The sequence below is a fragment of the Plodia interpunctella genome, chromosome 10 (assembly GCF_027563975.2).
Source record: "Plodia interpunctella isolate USDA-ARS_2022_Savannah chromosome 10, ilPloInte3.2, whole genome shotgun sequence".
Taxonomy (NCBI): domain Eukaryota; kingdom Metazoa; phylum Arthropoda; class Insecta; order Lepidoptera; family Pyralidae; genus Plodia; species Plodia interpunctella.
The window spans coordinates 8,358,960-8,377,884 of NC_071303.1; the positions used below are offsets into that span (position 1 = coordinate 8,358,960).

Sequence of the window (18,925 nt, forward strand, 5' to 3'; positions counted from 1 at the left end):
GTAAAAATCCTACATCTCGATGTGACATTTACCCTTTCTTATCAAAAACCCCTACACGTAAAAATAACAAGGTTTCCCGTTGTCCTTACATGACACACTCACACAGCCACGAACAACCAATATTCAAAAATAAACTTTATTCTTTTCACATAGACGCTATTTTCAAAATACTCATGCTTATAATTGTGATCGATTTATACCCAGAATTAAGTATTTTATTACTACCGTGATTAGATCGATTTTTCAACATCACCACAGCAAAGACTTATAGCGTTTTATATGGATTTCCATTTAACAAATTTTCACGTAGCGCAAAGAAAAATGAACCCTATTTTAATAGTAGTAAAAAAGGTATATCGTTGAGTCATTTTTAAAGTTTGAACATCGCGTGGGTGAACTCACGAAGCAACAATAGTGTCCAAAGGGGTTGTTAGTTTTCGCTCCACTGCGCATGTATTCTGCGCATTTTCCAGTATGGCGGTGATAGATCGCACGCCATTTTGATTCCAATAATTCTACTATTCGGAGGTTAGATAGTCTTTGTGAGTGATTAGATTTAAGAATGTAAGTTGATAATATTACATCGCTGGTACATAACCGTCGTTTTGTTTACAATTATTTCAGATTGTTTTTTTATTTTCAAGGCAAATGAGTGTAGAAATCAATGCTAGAAATAAATTAAAAAATGTTTTTTTTTTCTGAAAAGAATGCGAATTAAATGAGTGAGATTTTATTTAGTGATAAACATAATTATAATAACTTATAATTTTACTCATAATAATATTCTAGATTAATAAGTTCTCTTTGGTTTCTGCCTATAAATGTGAGGAACCTATGTTGCCGTTCAGCGCACTAATTCTAATAGCACTTAACCGTTCCATTTAAAGCTTCGTTGAATATTTTCAAATGCTTTAGGAGAAATTACAGGTAATATGATGAGTGGTCTACCAAAATTCAAACTAAAATAAATAAAATGGTGATAGATTAAAACGAAACGTTTTCGATATTTATCTGTGTTTTATTGACTGTTTTTATCGATTTACAGGCTTATTATTTTATATTAACAAGTAGGAATAGCATAAGTAAAAGTAAGCATACATTTTTTATAAATAAAACGATAAATTGTGTTAATGGTTGTTAATCGTTTGAATGCGTTTAGCATAGTTATAGCTTTCAGCGAATATAATTTGAGTTCCTTTTATGTCAAAATGATAAAAGAGTTTGTTTCATATAATTCTCTGTACAAAGCATATGTTATTGTGTAAACTGTAACACTACATTATAATACTTTCAAAATATTCGCATTGTCCACTTTAAAAAGAGATAATGAAATTAATAACTCACGAACATTAGTTCGTAAGTCTTTCGTATGAAATATTAAAAAAAAAAACTAAAGAAAAACCTTTCTTTTTCGCATTGTCTATACTAGTTTTTTTTTCAAATCTTGTTATTACTGAACAAAATACGACACGGACACGTTGCCTTTTTAATGTCAGTTCACAATTTCTTGTTAAGTTCCTGGAAAGCAGAATTATCCTAAAACTGACAATGATACTTAACCCAATGAGAGCAAAAACACGAAAAAATGAAAATTATGTTCTTGTTTAACAACAGCGACGCCCTCTTTAGACCATATAAGTTGGTTTTTCTGTTCTTATTTAATAACTTTCATGTTAATTATTTGTTTCAGATTGTCGGAGAACGTTCCTTCTCAGCCGGCGAACGCTTCAAGCATTAAAGTACAATATATAAGCAAAAATAATGTATTTTTTAAAATAAATTATAGGTATATAATAAAATAGGTATTATTAAGCACCTTTTGTAACCTTGACTTTCTAAACTTTGCCAATTACTTTCTTTAATGTATAAAGTTGTCCCTATTCAAAACACTAGGTGCACCAAATTCTTATGGATAACTGTATGCAAAACAGTTAACAATGACTGTTACCGAAAATTATTAAATTACAACTCTTATTGTGTATGAATTTGAATAAATTATGCACACAATGGATATTCAAATTTGTTCCCAAGCGTACATTGAATGCGTGAGCTTCACGTCTTATTAATAATAGTAATTTAACCCTTCAGGTAGAAAGTGTTGAATAAAATGCTACGATGATTGATGGTCTCATTTAATTGTATCTATAAGGTGTTAGGTTTCTCTGTAAGTTTTTGGAGAACTCTGTTCTGCTCACCAAAACGATGCCAAACGGAGTTAGGTCTGATTTGTATCGATGCAATTCGAATTGGTGCGCTGTAAGGAATATCTGGTTTTTTTGTTGAGTAACCTTAAAGTTAGTTATTTTTTCAAAATGTGGGAAAAGCATGATTTTGTTGAAATATTATGGATATTACTAGTAAATAATAAATCTGTCATTAAAATATTTAATTAGATACATAGATATGTAAAGATGACCAATGAATTTAATGAACAATGTAATTTATAATTTGTATTCACAGAGATAAGTATTAAGTATAGATTATTATGTTGTAATAACGTAAATATAAAACTTTTAAATAGGAAACTAAGTACAAAGGTACTACCTACTTATATTTCTATAAAATTTTCATATTTTACCATTTATAGAAACACAAATATTTTATTTATTTTCAGATATCGCGTATTAGAAAAAAAAATGTCAATAGTCCCAAAGGTCACAAGACATTAGAAAGTTGAAAAACTGTAATTAATCGGTTACAAGAAAAAATATTTCACACTAGTCAAATCTAGAAAACGGAACTAACGATAGATGTGCGTGATTTGAAAAAAAAAATCTTACATCCGTATGCAAATCTCATTCATTTGCATAACACAGTGTTCACGTTCAATCGAAGCAAAAAGTTAACCCTTCACTTTTTTATATTTTTTCCTGTCAAAGGCCGGTTTATACATAATTAGAATAATACTCTTGTTATGTTCGGCGCTTGTCATTTTTTCTTTTTTTTTTTTTTGTCGCACAGATGTGACGCAAAGGAAGTAAGAAAAAATGAGATCGAAAGTGGAGGGTTAAGTTTGCTATTAAAAACGACTGTTAGTAGTTTTTTCTTTTTACATTTACAATAAATTAATGGGTTGATGATATTTGTCTTGAATTATAATGAGAGGGTTTGAAGTGACTGGCTGGAAAAATTATGGTATCTGTTGGAAGTTGTAATTTTTTTTTTCACAATTATATTATCTCTCTCTTTTTAAAACTTTACTATTTTATCATAAATATGTTAATGTAAATGTTACAGGTATATTAGCGGCTAGTCTTTCCTCGAGTGGTAAAAAAAATTGATAACCTATTCTCAGACCTATACTGAATTGGTATACAAATGAAATTTCATCAATATCGGTCAATCCGTTTTGAAGTAGTATGGCAACTAACACTGTGACACGATATTTTTATATATACAAAGAAGATTGTATTACATAAATTGTAAAAAAAATATTAAAAATGTTTTTGAAGTGATTTTGTTTTACTAAACCTTTAATATCATAAACAAAATATATAGTTGTTCGTAAATTCCTTATAAAGTGTATTGTTACTAATAGGAGTATTCCCAGTAAGCAGTGTGAACTCATATTTAAGTTCCTATATATTAAATTATGTTTTTAGACGTGAAATTAATATGTCACACACGAATTAAATTAACCTTTTCTCAAGTCTACATTTAACAATTTACCTCCCTCATCTGAGTGTATTCCCGGTTTCTTCCTCAGCTGTTGAGCGTCGGAGCCCAGAGACCGCTTTCCTAATTTTACGGCCCCACCTCGCACGATCGTCGGCATCGCTAGTTGTCAGACTATTGTCTAGCTTAACATTATACAGACTACACCTGGGTGTCGCCAACTGGGACTGGCTGCACCCTGCCTGCTTGTTGTTGGTTTCTGGTTTAGTTGTTTGTTCGGCATACACGCAGTTTCATTCTATATTACCTAAATTCTTATGCATGTCTTTGAACAGATACGCCCAATATAGTATTTGTACATATTGCTTGTGTTATGTTAGTTATAAGTGAATATTAAGTGTTATGCTCGTCGATTAACATGTATATTAGACATAGTTTCTCGGTAAGTGAATATTGTATATTCTATTTGAGAAATAAATACTTAAAACCTAAGTGGTCGCGAGCCAGGGTTTATCCATATCATATAGAAATTTTAGGTAAGCTTCAAAATTGAGATTCATGATTCCACCCGAACAAACATATTACTCTCAAACATACATTGCAAGAATAAAAAAGTTTTTTTTTTAAATAATAGTGAGACGGAAAAAATCTCGTTCTCATTTTCAAAATTATTTAAAGCAAAACCATTTTTAAAAAAAGCTTGTAAAATAAGCAATGCAAGTTGTCGGTGTTGCGTTTTATGACTTATCTTAATAAATGTTGTTTCAAATTTTAGTTTTTTATAATGGTTAAGTTATTTTTTTGCTAGCGGCCCGTTCCGGCTTCGCTCGGATATAAATATAATAAATTATACCCCTGAACCTTCCTCAGGAATCATTCTATCTATTGGTGAAGACCGCGTGAAAATCCGTGCAGTAGTTTGAGTTTATCGCGAACAGACAGACAGACGCGGTAGAGGACTTTGTTTTATAATATGTGAGGATAATTGTTTTTTTTTTAATGGAATTTCGAACCAACTTATTGTCTATGAATGACCAAAATGATCTTAAATATATCTATTTTATCTAGACCATAGATATTTTTTAGTATTTTCTTACATTGTCATCTACCACATTGCAATGTTCATAACAATTAAGCGCTCTATTTCCGTTAATTTTAATAAAACAAGTAAATGTGAAAATGTTATGTAATTAATGTATCGTGAATGTCAGATGTATATCACTCAGCGGAACCCGTGATGAATAGATAAGCGAAATACATCATTATAGACAATTAATTCACTAACAAATGTCAAAATGACGTGAGAACAGATGGATAACGTTTTAAGAAGTGCGTAATTCGTACACTAGCGCCGCCATCATCATTTCTATCAATTTCTTTTCATTCATTGCGAAAACTTAAAAATACCACAGGAGATTATCTTACACTAGATTGAATTAGAAGTTATTATAGTTCTTAATTAAACACAGTCGCCACAATTTAGCAGAAACGATGGTTATAAAAATACGTGTCGTAAATTATAGCTAGGTTTTGTATATCGGAAATTTATTTAATAAAACCTTTTATCCAGTTATGTGTACAATTATCTAGCTTTTTTCACGCTAGCATTTTCTAAATAGATATAAATTAAAAGTAATTGATTAAAGTGTGCTGATGGCACTAATGTGGCCTAGTCTTAAGTGTCACACAAATTTAATGTACCTACCAGAAAAGAATAAAACGGACAACATAAGTTATTATACAAAAAGTATGGCATAAATTCACATAATGATGAAACAAATATTGAGACCTATGATGTTAGTGCAACAACAACTGTACATACTATTGGTAGGTATGAGAAAATACTCTCCTGACTAACCTTAAAAAATTTAGTGAGTGTTAGTTCTGTGCCATTTTTATTTTATACAGTAACTACCACTGTCTCGGAAGTGGAAGCGATAGGCCGTGCGCATCGGATGGGTTGAAAATTGTAAGCACCATCGAATCTCAACCTTATTCCACTATAAATAAAGTTGAATATTATTTGCAAGTCGACTGCAGATGAGACCTTTTCTTATTATTTTTTTCTAAGACCGTAGGCTATCTAACTCTTTAATTCTATATCGGCTTTTAAATTTCCTGTTATCTGTTTTATTACAAGTATTATGCAGGAAACAGCTCGGGGCCTTAACGACCACTTTTGTTTGTGGTCGAGTATTTGAAGTGTTAAATGATTTAGATTTACGTCCGATAGTACTTATTTGTGATAATAAATGTGTCTTTTCTGTTTTAACCGTTTTTTTTTGTTTAGGTACCGAGTATTTTAATTCCTTCTCGTCTGCATTCGGACGCTCATCTCTTTGACAGCAATAAAAGCTTGTGTCAAAAATTACATATTTGTAAAAATCTTGTTCCGAATAATATAATAAGTTAATAATAACATTTCTAATAAGCATTCATATTATAACGGAGTATTAACTTACAAGATTAAAACTTATTCTTATTGGATAAGACTCGGACGGATGCCAACCCAAAAATACGTATATTTTGTAGTTTGTATGAGAGTTTCTTTATGTTGAAACTCCAAGACATGTCTAATTGTATCCCGACAGTGCGTAGCCGGGGTTGGATGACATCTTTAAAGATCAAAATTTTCGACAAATATTTTTTTTTCCATACAGGTGGGATTTTTAAACGAATGGTAAAATAGACCAGCCAAAAAAGATTTTATTCTATTACATCAATTTGTATGGGACAACAGAACATAATATTATGAAAATTTGGCTGGGAAATGTTACCCAAATATATTTTGTATCAAGTATGCACTACAAGTAAAAAAAATTAGACTAGTGCAGGCTAATAAATGGATTTTATTAGTTCATAGATAAAGTCTAAAACTGAAGTAAGTTTGTCGTCGACTGTACACAACTCGTCTATCCACTTACCTTATAAATAGATATAATAACGCCCATCGCGAGTATAAAGCTACTGGTAAAATGCTCGGTAAGTATCGTCGCGAAGAAAATGTCTTAGCAAATAATTTATCTATGCTTGAAAAATAATCGTGAATTTTTGAAAACTCTGATTGGGCATTACTCGCCAAATTGGCCAGAGCGGTTAATTGTTCAAGCTGCTTGATGGGCGTATGTTATCTAATAGTACTAGCGAATCTCATCAGTAAATATGATAAGAAAAAGTCCAATAAGAAGTTGGTGACGGCATTTTTTTAGAACAAATTAAAAAAAGAAAGTTTTTTTACTTTTAGGGTTATTTACCGAAAAATTTAAAAAAATATAATAACTCATATCCATTCTGAAATTAAAAATGTTGAAGTGTTTTTTTTCTTCTTTCACGTTAAAGTAGAGCATTGGATTGAGGAGATTTTAGTGTGAAATCATATTGACCAGCTCTCAGCTGGACAATAATGATTTCATAAGCAATAGAAAAAAAAAATATCTCCCTCCTTCCCCCTTCTCAAGATAAAATAAAGTTCTGTAAATATGCGTATTCATCTCGACAGTACCACCGACGTTATGTAAATGAGCGGTGGAACAAATATATCGGCATGATTGAACGTGCATGACATAAACTTGATTCTCGAAGAAAATCGATGACAACTTCATTTTGTGCTCGCCTGTACGTCACCCACGGTTACTATGTACATTATAACGTTTTATTCCATACGGGGTAGACAGAGCCAAGTGTCATGGTGTAATTGCAATTCAGAAATAATGACAGATTATTAGAAGAATTTCCAGTTTGCAGTTCTTTCCCTTGATTGGCTTTAACAATCAACAAAAACAAATAAGTATTAATATAATAATAATATATTAGGACATATATATATATATATATATTATATTCATCCAAGACTCGGGCCAATCAGAAAAAGATCATTTTCCATTATGACTCGACCGGGGATCGAACCCGGGACCTCTCGATTCAGATATAAGCACTTCGCCACCGAGGTCGTCAAAGGAGAAGCAGCACAGAAGGTTTTCCTTCATAAGTTATATTGTCCAGCTCTCAGTCCACACCAAAAATCCAGTGCTCTATTTAATGTGAAAGAAGATAAAACAAATATACTCAAACATGTTTCATTATAGAATGGATATGGATGGATTATTCTCTTTTTTGAAGTAAATAATCCTACAAGTAAAATATTATTTAAGACCCTGTAGCGACATCTAGCAAGGAATGAGAAACTAGCAACCCCACTAGGCTCATAATTTGTTTCTAAATGTATAGTAACGCCATCTATCGAAGGGATGCGGAATTACCCTTTTAATTAAGTCTGAAGTTCAAAATGTAATAAGATGAGTAAACAATCCTAATTAGAATTATAAATGCGGGTTTTTTTGGTTAAATACTTCACTCTATGTACTAGACCAATCTTTTTGAAAATTTCATACCTACATGAAGTTTGAAGTACAAAGAAAGACACAGGGTATATTTCATACCCGAAAAATAATCCTGTTCTTAATTCACGCGGGCGAAGCCGCGGGCAAAAGCTAGTTTGAAACAAAAAATGTAGTAAACTTCTCTAAATACAAATCATAATATTTGAAAAACAAATTGATTACTTTTACAGTGTAGGTACTAAGTATTTATACCATAATATTTTAACAGAATACTTACCAAATGACAATGCTGCTTAAATAATGACTTCTAAAATTAAATACTTTGCTTTATCAGTGAAATAACAGCGTATAAAAATAAGAATTTAAAACATCTAATAAGAATTATCTAATCAGACTATTGCCGCCATCTATGAGCGAATAGTCGAAACCGAAGCTTGGAAACCTAGGGATGGTAAAACAGCTCAGCCGAATGCTTCAGAACGCTCTGGACCGCGGAATATCTGAAACGTGAAGTTGAGTGTAACTTTAGAATAAAATTATAATAAAATTACTTAAAATTTTAAAAAATAAGAAAAATATGTTAGTGTACCAAGGAGACCGAGGAAATTTTATGCGAGCCAACTGAAAGAGAAGCCTGACGTCGTTAGGGACCTTAAAAGTAAAGCCGAGAGCAGAGAGATGAGGCGATACGCCACCGACAAGAGCTAAAAATATATTAAGACTACACAATGTTTTAATTAGATCATATTTTATTTTAATTGGCTTAGATTAGATTTTAACATTGACAGTGCCCATTTAATATTGTACAGCTGACAGCACATCTATTTATCCAATAGAGCAAATCAATGCAAATACACCGTTATTGCAATGGCATAGAGTTTTATGCAGAGTAGCTTGAGGTGCGGTTGTCTGTACTTCACACATAGGATAAAACATAGTGATACTAGTAAGTGTTAAGATCTGTATTTATATGTACAGTCAACAGCACATCAACCTACCCAAATTCATGCAGTGTAACTTGATGTGCTGTTGACTGTACCTATATCTACTATACTTATAATAAAACTATATCTATACTTATAATAAAACTGTAACTGGACTATGTCTGTGAATAGGAGATATTTTTTCATAATTAAAATATCACCATCATCTGCAGCCCTCGTAACCCACTGCTGGGCGTAGGCCTCCTTCCGTCTCCGCCAACCATCTCTGCCTTGGGCCATCCCCATCCAGTTGTTGCCGGCAATTTCCTTTACATCATCGACCCGTCCAGCTGCCGGATGTCCTAATGTAATAAAAATATATTTTTTCTTAATATGTATGTGTTATTCACTACACCCAAAGGGGTGACGACCCCGCTATATGCAATAAAGGTAGGTATACTTTCCACATGCTCTATTAAAATGTTCCGATCTAAATTTGATTTCGTCTGAACCCAAACAAATAACAGACAGACAGAGCCGGGTGGGGGGGATTCTTCTTATTGCAATCAGGATATGCCGGGACTCGATATAATTTTTAATCTGTGGAGTGAAGTTTGTTGTTTTTTTTTCATGATGCCTAAAAAACATTGACAACCGTCGAGTTTTGTATTGATCTATATGCGACGGTAATATCAATAATATTGCGATAAATTTCACTACGTTTTTATGCTGTTGACTGTACTCATCTGAAAACTTTCCCTTAGCGTTGAATATAAGCAGCTTGCATTTGGTTCCCGCCCTAGTCTAGGACACTATTCCTCTGAATGTCACATGGATGACTAAGGAATAAAAAGCTTTGCTGATAAAAACAGTCCCAAAGAGGGTTGGCGTCATGCAAGCAGCCGGTCATAAAACTATAGCGAAATCATCCAAATTTTATAATTGTTTATCTTAGCGGGTTCCGGGCTTCGTGCCACACAGATAAGGATCTGGATCGGATGAGCTACAAGATTCATAAAGTACCAAGTTTATCGTACTGTAGTCTCTATTACTACAATCTGTTAACGTCATATTGTAAATTTGCTACTTTCATTAAGTTTATTTTTGTTTCATGTTTTGTTTTGAGAAATAAATAATTTTAATTTTAAATTTTCATACAATCTTTCCTATTATGATCATTTAGAGATTGATTTAAAAAAAAGTAGTATAGTGTTTAAGGGTGTTAAAGTACATGAATACAAAACTTCATCAAATTCGGCTTTCGCATACAAACTAGGCAATGTATGCTGATGCGTGTCAGGTTCTGTATGAGTCTGCCTACAGTGTGTAGCTGAAATTTAGAGTGAAACTATGTTAGCGTATAAAAAAGGCAATTTTAATTTGTCTTTAACATAATTTCGAAAAACAGACTAGATCGGAGAAACATTTTAATAATCAAATAATTAATATCAATTAAATTAAAGAAGGGTTATTATAACCAAATTATGACGACCTCCAACGAACGTCCAAACAAAAACTGTTCTAAAATTAAAAAAAAAAAACAAAAGTTGACAGTCATCAAGGACAGATAATAAAAATAGAAACGTCAGAGCTCGGGTAATTACGGCGAACTGTCATAGACACCGGTGATTATCTGTAATTATGTGAACGGTAATTTTTATAAACTAATGGTAATTATAGCGTCACTGTTCGGCTCGACTGTGTTTTGATAGCTTCTGACGTTATTTCTTAAAGGTTCGTAGGATTTTTGTCAATCCCAACAATATACGAGCGAATGCCAAAATTTATAACGGACGCAAGTAATTAGGCACTCAAAAGCTAGTCATTGTCATCATATCGAGTGTGTTATTGCTAACACTGGTGTCAGATTTTATTCAAGTCGCCTAAAGGCATCTGACATGATTTTTACGGCTACTTACCGCCATCTAGTGGCAGGTAGTCGCATACACACTAGTGAACTAAACTGTCCATGAATGCGCAGGTTTCCTCACGATGTTTTCCTTCACCGGAAGCATGTGGTGGTCTATGAATTTATTTTGTTTTTTTTTTTTTTTGAAATAATTATTTTTACTACTATATATGGTACTAGATTGGTATACAAACTCATATGGCACGAGTAGGATATGAACCTGAGACCTTGGTGGCCGTCTTAACTATGTATACCACCATCGCTTCAAAGCTATTTAAAGTTCCTAAATGTTATTCTGTAAAAGGTTGTTCTCACAGGTCATCCTATGGCTTAACTTCACATGCGTCAACTTAAAAACTACAAATATTGTTTTTAAATAATGATTTCTGTACAGAAACCTTATTTATTTTTAATTGAATGTTGACTGAGAGCAAATAGTGACATGCCAGTACCTACCTACTGTTAATTGCTGACTTGGTTTCTTCGAATGTGATTGCGTGTTTGTGAAATCGTATACTTACAGATAAAAGACAGATATTTAACAGATATTAATATTTAGTTATCTGTAGCTAAACTAGGATATAAATATGCTAGCTGTAACATGTTGTGTTACTCGCGTTTTGTCATTCGTTGTAATATATGTATTTAAACCTTGTAATTATTTGACAAAATTACTTACCTATACTATCCTATATATATCTCAGCTAAAATTAAAAAGTAAAGTTTGTTTATTACCTCTTCACGCTCTATCTACTCAACCAATCTTCTTGAAATTTTACATAATTTAGTTTGAAGTATGGAGAAGGACATAGGGAAATATTTCATCCCGGAAAAATTACTATTTATGCGGGTGAAGCCGCGGGCAAAAGTTAGTTTACTTCATACAGCGTCGTTGACTTTTTGTCCTACGTGAATCGTAATGTATTTTCGTGATAAAAAGTACCCAATGTGTTATTCCAGGTGAACAAAAGGCGTAGAGCGCTTTTATCTAGCACTTCTATCATCGTATTCTTCTATCGTCTTCGTGTACCAAATTTCATAACAATCCGTACAGTAGATTTTGCGTGAAAGAGTAACAAACATATACACATACATTCTCAAAAAATTTCGCATTAATAATATTAGTAGGGTATTCGTTTTTAAGGCTGTGGGAAATTTTTCAGGAATGATGTTATACTCGTAGTTGTCTATCACTGGTTTGAAGGTGTTCTTAGACGCTTACCTGGCTGTGATGCCCGAGACCTCAGGACGGCTTTTTATCCCGAAATTCTCAGAGACGCAAAGCCCCGGGGCGCAGCTAGTAACCTATAAATTGAGGCGATATTAGCGTGCCCACGCCGATAAAAAAATATATGAAGTTTTGTCGTGGCGAAAATGAAAAAAGTCGCCACCCCTCTCGCATTTTAAATTGTGTGGGGGTGTTGTCATGGTAAACAGATCAACGATCTTATACGTATTTATATTATATGTGATAAATGACGAATATATTTCATTAAAGTCCGTTTTTCGACGTCCAAACATTTAAACAAACTTCACGGTACTTATTGCTGAAAATAAATCAAATATTACCTATTTTAAATTCGTGCATTCTGAAATAAATCATTTATATGACCGCGAAAGTAATTTTATAAAGAGTCTATTATTTATTTTGCTGTAAAATTACAAACAAAACCAGATATAAAAACAAAAAAAAAATTCGGCATTTCTTTTCAGCAGTGGTCGTTCCAAAGGATTTTTGGATGAATGCTCCGATTTTTATGGCGTTATTACAATTGAATAATTGTGACAAGAAATGACTTATCACTGTAGTCTACAATATAAAGTCACAGATAGCGCGAAGGAATACATTTTTTTTATTAAAAAAAAAAAGACATTGAATCAAGTAATCGTCTTTAATGGTGCAGATTGAAATAATACAACCCCAGCGAGGCTAATGCTCGGTAATTATCAATTAGGCTACGCCGCGGTTTGGCTCGCCTTTGACATTTTATAGAGATGATAATACCCTTTTTTTAACCCCCGACGTAAAAAGAGGGGTGTTATAAGTTTGAGCGCTGTCTGTCTGTGTACGTGGCTCAACGTGGGTGAACCGATTTGGATACGTTTTTTTTATTATTTGATAGCTAATTTTTATGCGAAGGTTCTTATATATGTTTGATAAAAATCGGTTCAGCCGTTCGAAAGTTGTAGCTAAATGAATATTGAATGACGGGGGTTTAGAGTTAAGCTCTTATCGATGGAGTATACGCCACGCCAATCTATCCTCGGCTTTGCTTTTAAGGTCTCGATACGACACAACACCTGCCTTCTCTTTCAGTTGCTTGCATAACTCTTCCTCGATCTCCCTGGACCTCTTCTTCCTTTCGACTTTCCTTCAAAAATAGTTTTAAATAAGGCGTCTTGTCGTATATCCTTTATGCCCAATTTTCCGATGCCATCGGAAGGTCAATAAATAGATTTATTATTATTATTTATTATTAGAGTCTACACAACTGAATATATATAAATATATTAGGACAAATCACACAGATTGAGCTAGCCCCAAAGTAAGTTCGAGGCTTGTGTTATGGGATACTAACTCAACGATACTATATTTTATAACAAATACATATATAGATAAACATCCAAGACCCGGGCCAATCAGAAAAAGATCATTTTCCATCATGACCCGACCGGGGTTCGAACCCGGGTCCTCTCGGTTCAGTGGCAAGAACTTTACCACTGCGCCACCGAGGTCGTCAATATTTAATTAGCAATATTTACATTCGAATGAAACAATTTATGTAAACGGCTAACAATTTTGTTGAAATTTGAAATATAGGTGCTTACGCGCAACACATTGATTTAGATTGGTTTAATGATTGGGAAATTAGTTTTTTTTTTCTGACCAGAGCATGGTCTACAGGTACCTAAAAAGAGACAAATGAGAATACCGAAATAAAATGTAAAGGTTTATTACATAGAAAACGTAATCAATGATATAAAAAATTGAATTTGAACACGCAAATCATTTGTAACTTTTCTAAAACGCTTTTAATTTTACTGTATACGAGTATATAATACAGTGAGGCAAAAAATCAGTACCACCTTTTCAACATTTATGATATAAAAATAATAAGCACATTTCAAAAGTGATTTTATCATGAAAATGTACATCATTTATCATATTCATACAACTATTTTTGTTTGTGACATACTTTAATAAGCGAATTTAAAACAATTCATTATAAATTTAAAATATTGATATTTTATGTACATATTATGGATAGTGTGGATATTTTTCTTATATCTATAATCAGAATAATATTTTAAACGTGAAAGTGTGTTTTATTTGTTTGTTTATCCGTTCACTGAAATATTTCCACGATAAAGGTGATCTTTGATACGAAGACAGTTTAAGAGTAATGTCATGTCCTCATGTACCTCTATGGCGCGGTGATAGCGGCGAGTTTGCAATGAATTTGGGTATATCGATGTGCTGTTTACTATACTTAAGGTAATCTTTAGATATAATAAAACTGTAGGTGGGCTATGTTTGTTCGCGCAAAACATAAAAACTAATTTCATAGTTGTATAGCGGATGATCTAACCTAAAGTCTGGTATTGGTTTAATCGCGACACGTTGCTTAGAACCCGAGACATTGACAGTAATAAATTATGCGCGGGCCCACAAAAGAAACGCGGGCGAAGTCGGGGACAAAAGCTAGTATATAAGAAATACGAACGTGGATTTTTTTGTTATCACTTTACGCATTAATACACTCAAACACTCTCCTTGTAATTTCGCTTAAACATCTATTTATAGACAGGAGAGAGAAAATACTTAATTTTTGTTCATAGGAGCAAGAAAAATTACTTAATTTTTGCTCCCGGTAAATTACACGGGCGAAGCCGCGGTTTAAGCTATTGATGACATTATGTATTTATATTTTACACATAAATTATAATAAACGATCATTCATAAGTAGTACCTATGTGATGTAAGCTCCAGTAATCATTACGTGCATAATATTTTGTTTATAATATTATGTGTATATTATACACATAATATTTATTATATATTTGCCTATTGGCAAATTGTTATGTAATAACCATGAGACCTTTTTTAAAGACAAGTTTTTTAGCAAACTCCTTTAAAGTTTCTAGGGATATGTAATATATATATATATATATATATACATATTGAGTTAGCCCCAAGCTTCCAACCAAAAGTAAGTTCGAAACTTGTGTTATGGGATACTAACTCAACGATACTATATTCTATAACATATATAGATAAACATCCAAGATCCAGATATATCTGAAAAACATCATTTTCCATGTCGACGTGACCGGGGATCGAACCCGGGACCGGGAGCGTAGCAGTCCTGCATGATGACTATTAGGCCACGGAGATCGCCAACAAAATTGATCAAAGTGACATTTGATTGTAGTTGTTTCATTATGTGAATGCATTTATACATTTTAAACCCCGACGCAAAAAGAGGGGTATTATAAGTTTGACCGATAAGTGTGTCTGTCTGTGTATATTCCACCGTAGCTCATCAACGGGTGAACCGGTTTTATTTAATAGCTATTTTTTTATGCGGTGGTTCTTAGATATGTTTGATAGAAATCTGTTCAAAAGTTGAAGCGAAATGAATATTGAAAGTCGTGGGTTTTTTATTTGTCTAACAAATAAACTTGTATAAGTCCAAAAGAAATTAAACAGTAAATCTTCATCTCTATGTAGATAACGCAGGGCACAGGGGACTGTCCTGATTAATGCCAATAATTTGCGGGACGTGATTGAGATGTTTTAAAGAAATTTCATTAAATTACGACCAGACATCGACAATTCTTTTTGTCTCCTGAGAAATTGCATCTGAAAAGTGCTGAAGGTCACGGATGTAAACCTCATTCTGTATGTAATCTAAATGATGTATGTGACATGTGTGTATGTGTGTGTGTGTATGTTTGTTACTCTTTCAAGCAAAATCTATTGGACGGATGGTTATGAAATTTTGTACACGGGTAGATTTTAACCAGGAATAACACATAGGGTACATTTTATCATAAAATTCACGCAGGTAGTAATAGATATAGGTATCGATAACATAAATGCAAAATACCGAGATGAGTTTATTCAGGACAGTAAAAAATTACGTTTTTTCATAAAAACAGTACATTGAATCCGAATATAGTAATAAAAATGGTAGAATATTATGGGTAACTAACTTTTGGACAAAATGGCAGGTCAAACAATCTCTATTGGTGACACCATTTGATTAATATTTGACAAAGGTTTTTTTTTTTTATACTAATTGATGTCCGTAACTTCGTTCGCGAAGCCTCTGACTCTAATGTTATTGAAATATGAACAGTAACAATCAATAAAATTCTAAATGAGATTTTTTTTCTTCAAAATATTTAGTTGCATGATAAGCAAAAAATACAGTAACCAATACGTACTTACCGAACAAAGAGACTTGTAAAGCTTTTTATCTCAATCTATGCACCACACATTTAGGGGAGAGGGGGGTAAATACCATTAATAACAGGATTAGGGGGCAGTAAGAATAAATTGTGAGGAAACCGCCTTGGGGCAATTTATCGAGTGCTTTGCATAAGTTCCTCACGCGGTTATCATTATAACATTGGCTGGATTTTTCCTACGTTTGATCTCACTATTTCTCTCATCTCCTCATGTCCACGGAGAATTTCAAGGACATATTTTACGCTTACCTCTGGCTTCGCGGCGTCACAGCCCCGAATGTGAACGGGAACATGCAAGAGAGTTCTGTAGTCCATTTAACCGGACAACTTAACTGAATGTGCAAAGAGTGGAGAGAAAAAATATTGTTTCTATGTTGTGTAGTGCAAGAATACACACACATTAAGAAATTAAACAAATTATTTATTAACTAGCTGCACCCCCAAGGTTCGCTGCTGTGGTAATTTCGGGATAAAAAGTACCATATGTGGGCCAGGGGGCTTACCATCATCTCTTAATGCGATCCAGTTCAGGACCTAAACTGATCTGCATCGTTAATTCGTACCATCAAGATGATATAACGATCCATTATAGGTAGTGACAAAAACAATACACCAATTCGATTTCAGTCCCTCATTTTTAGTAGTTCCAATTTTGCCACTGAAACCCTTCCGTGGTACGGTTTTTATGTTCCGAACTTTGTGTTTAGATGTTATGACCCACAACAAATTTTTAGTCTGCATAATATTACATTTATTTTAATTTAAATATTTTATTTTAATGTGTTTTGTATTTACTATAGTCGTGTAAGAGCAAGATAATAATATACATTTTAATTTTAAGTAATAAAAAAGTGCGTATTGTTTGCCCAAAATGGTAAGAATTTGATATCGGAACGCAACTTTTGAAACGAGATAAAAAATATCGACATCGTATAGCGTTATCTCTTTCTTACATTTGGCTACTGTCACTGGGATTTACGATTCAGAGTCAATTTTTATTTTTTTAATTGATTTCATTTACTCCTTACGATTCAAATGCGACTTTGTTAAGATAATTTGGTGGTACCAAATAACGCGATTCATTTTAGGTTTCTAAACTGAACTGCCCTACAATTGAATCGTTTTGTAATAATTCATGTTAGGCCCCCAGGTTACATTCTATCTGTGTACCAAATTTCATAACAATCCGTTCAGTAGATTTTGCGTGAAAGAGTAACAAACAGACATCCTCACAAACTTTCGAATTTATAATATTAATAGGAAGTGTAAACGAAATAATAATTATGATGATCGAAAGCGAACATAAATAACTGTTTGCTTTAGCTCATTCTTAGTTTATTTCCGAAAAGTTAGGCCTAAAACCTATGTGAGAACAGAGTCGGCCCAGTCTCGATTCCATAGTTTCGATCAGACATAAATTTACAAACCACAAAACAGAATCTGGCATTAATATGAAGTTTACCATCGAGAGACGCTAAAATTGGACTGTATTATCATATTACATAACACATTTACATATACACAGTGGTGGTAATTAGTTAATAAACGAACAGCACTTTTGGACATAATCTTTCATACAAAAGCATACTAGGAAACCTGATTCAGATGAAACGGCGCGAAATAATTCACAAAGCAACTTATTTTTCATAACATAGACAAAAGAATTTAGGAGAAAAGTAAAAAAAAAAAAATATAACAGACGGCGTGTACGAGTATGCTCAAACTGTGGGGGGAGTTGTCTCATATAAAATTTATTTCAAATAACAACCAATTTAGCCCTGCTCACCCCGCTACGCATTTAGGAATACAGTTGCAAAATTCACCTTTATTATCTAAACTATAAAGTATTTTTTAGGATAATCTAAGGATATATGAAAATGTTTCCAAGTGACTACTCATCAACATCGCTTTATTGAAACGAAACAAAAGGAAAAGAAAAGGAAATCCAGAAATTGTTCTAAAGGTGACGTGTTACACTTGAAGGAAAAAATAAATGGCGCAAGAATTTCTTAAACACAATTTTCATTGCAATTTTATTAGATCAGATATTTTTTTATTAAATTTTAATTTACCAAATAGATTAATATTCTAACTTCCTAAAGTAATAATCTATGTAGTAAATAATAAAAAAAAACAGTTAGGTATTCAAAGTTAGTTCATTACTATATACCTAATAGTTAGCTGCTCTAAGAATACGATATTCAGTCATCACATGAAAAGACGATATACAATTATAAAGATAAATGCTATAACAACAAATAATTTGCCATGTCTTGCGCGAAATGATTACAAGGCGGTCATGTGACATTTGAAACGGCAAAACGTAAATTTTTAAAGAATTTCCATAATAGTTTCATAAAACTATATTAGTAGTGGATAACACCTGTATTTATTATTAAAAATCCACATTAAAATAATAATTAAAAACCATTGCTTTGTGATAACAAGTTAAGAATGATGTTGCGAAACATAATTATTTTTATTGTTCCGTTTTATTGGACGACTTGCGGCTACCTGTGAAGATACACGAAAAGGCTGCTTTGCTATTATTTTACACCTTAATTGTCTAGATAAGTTTTATTTGAAAACATTTTTAAGTTTTATGAAATATAATTATGATGAAACATCGTATAAATTATATATTTTAAATACATAGCGAGCTG

General features: G+C 32.7%; 1 long non-coding RNA gene across 1 annotated transcript; it reads left to right on the forward strand.

The window, feature by feature from the left end:
- The first annotated feature begins 477 nt into the window (after positions 1 to 477).
- Positions 478 to 3,452, forward strand: LOC128673217 (uncharacterized). The gene is made up of 2 exons (XR_008405053.1): positions 478 to 564; positions 1,691 to 3,452. It is a non-coding gene; the product is annotated as an uncharacterized LOC128673217 (long non-coding RNA).
- The last annotated feature ends 15,473 nt before the right edge of the window (positions 3,453 to 18,925 follow it).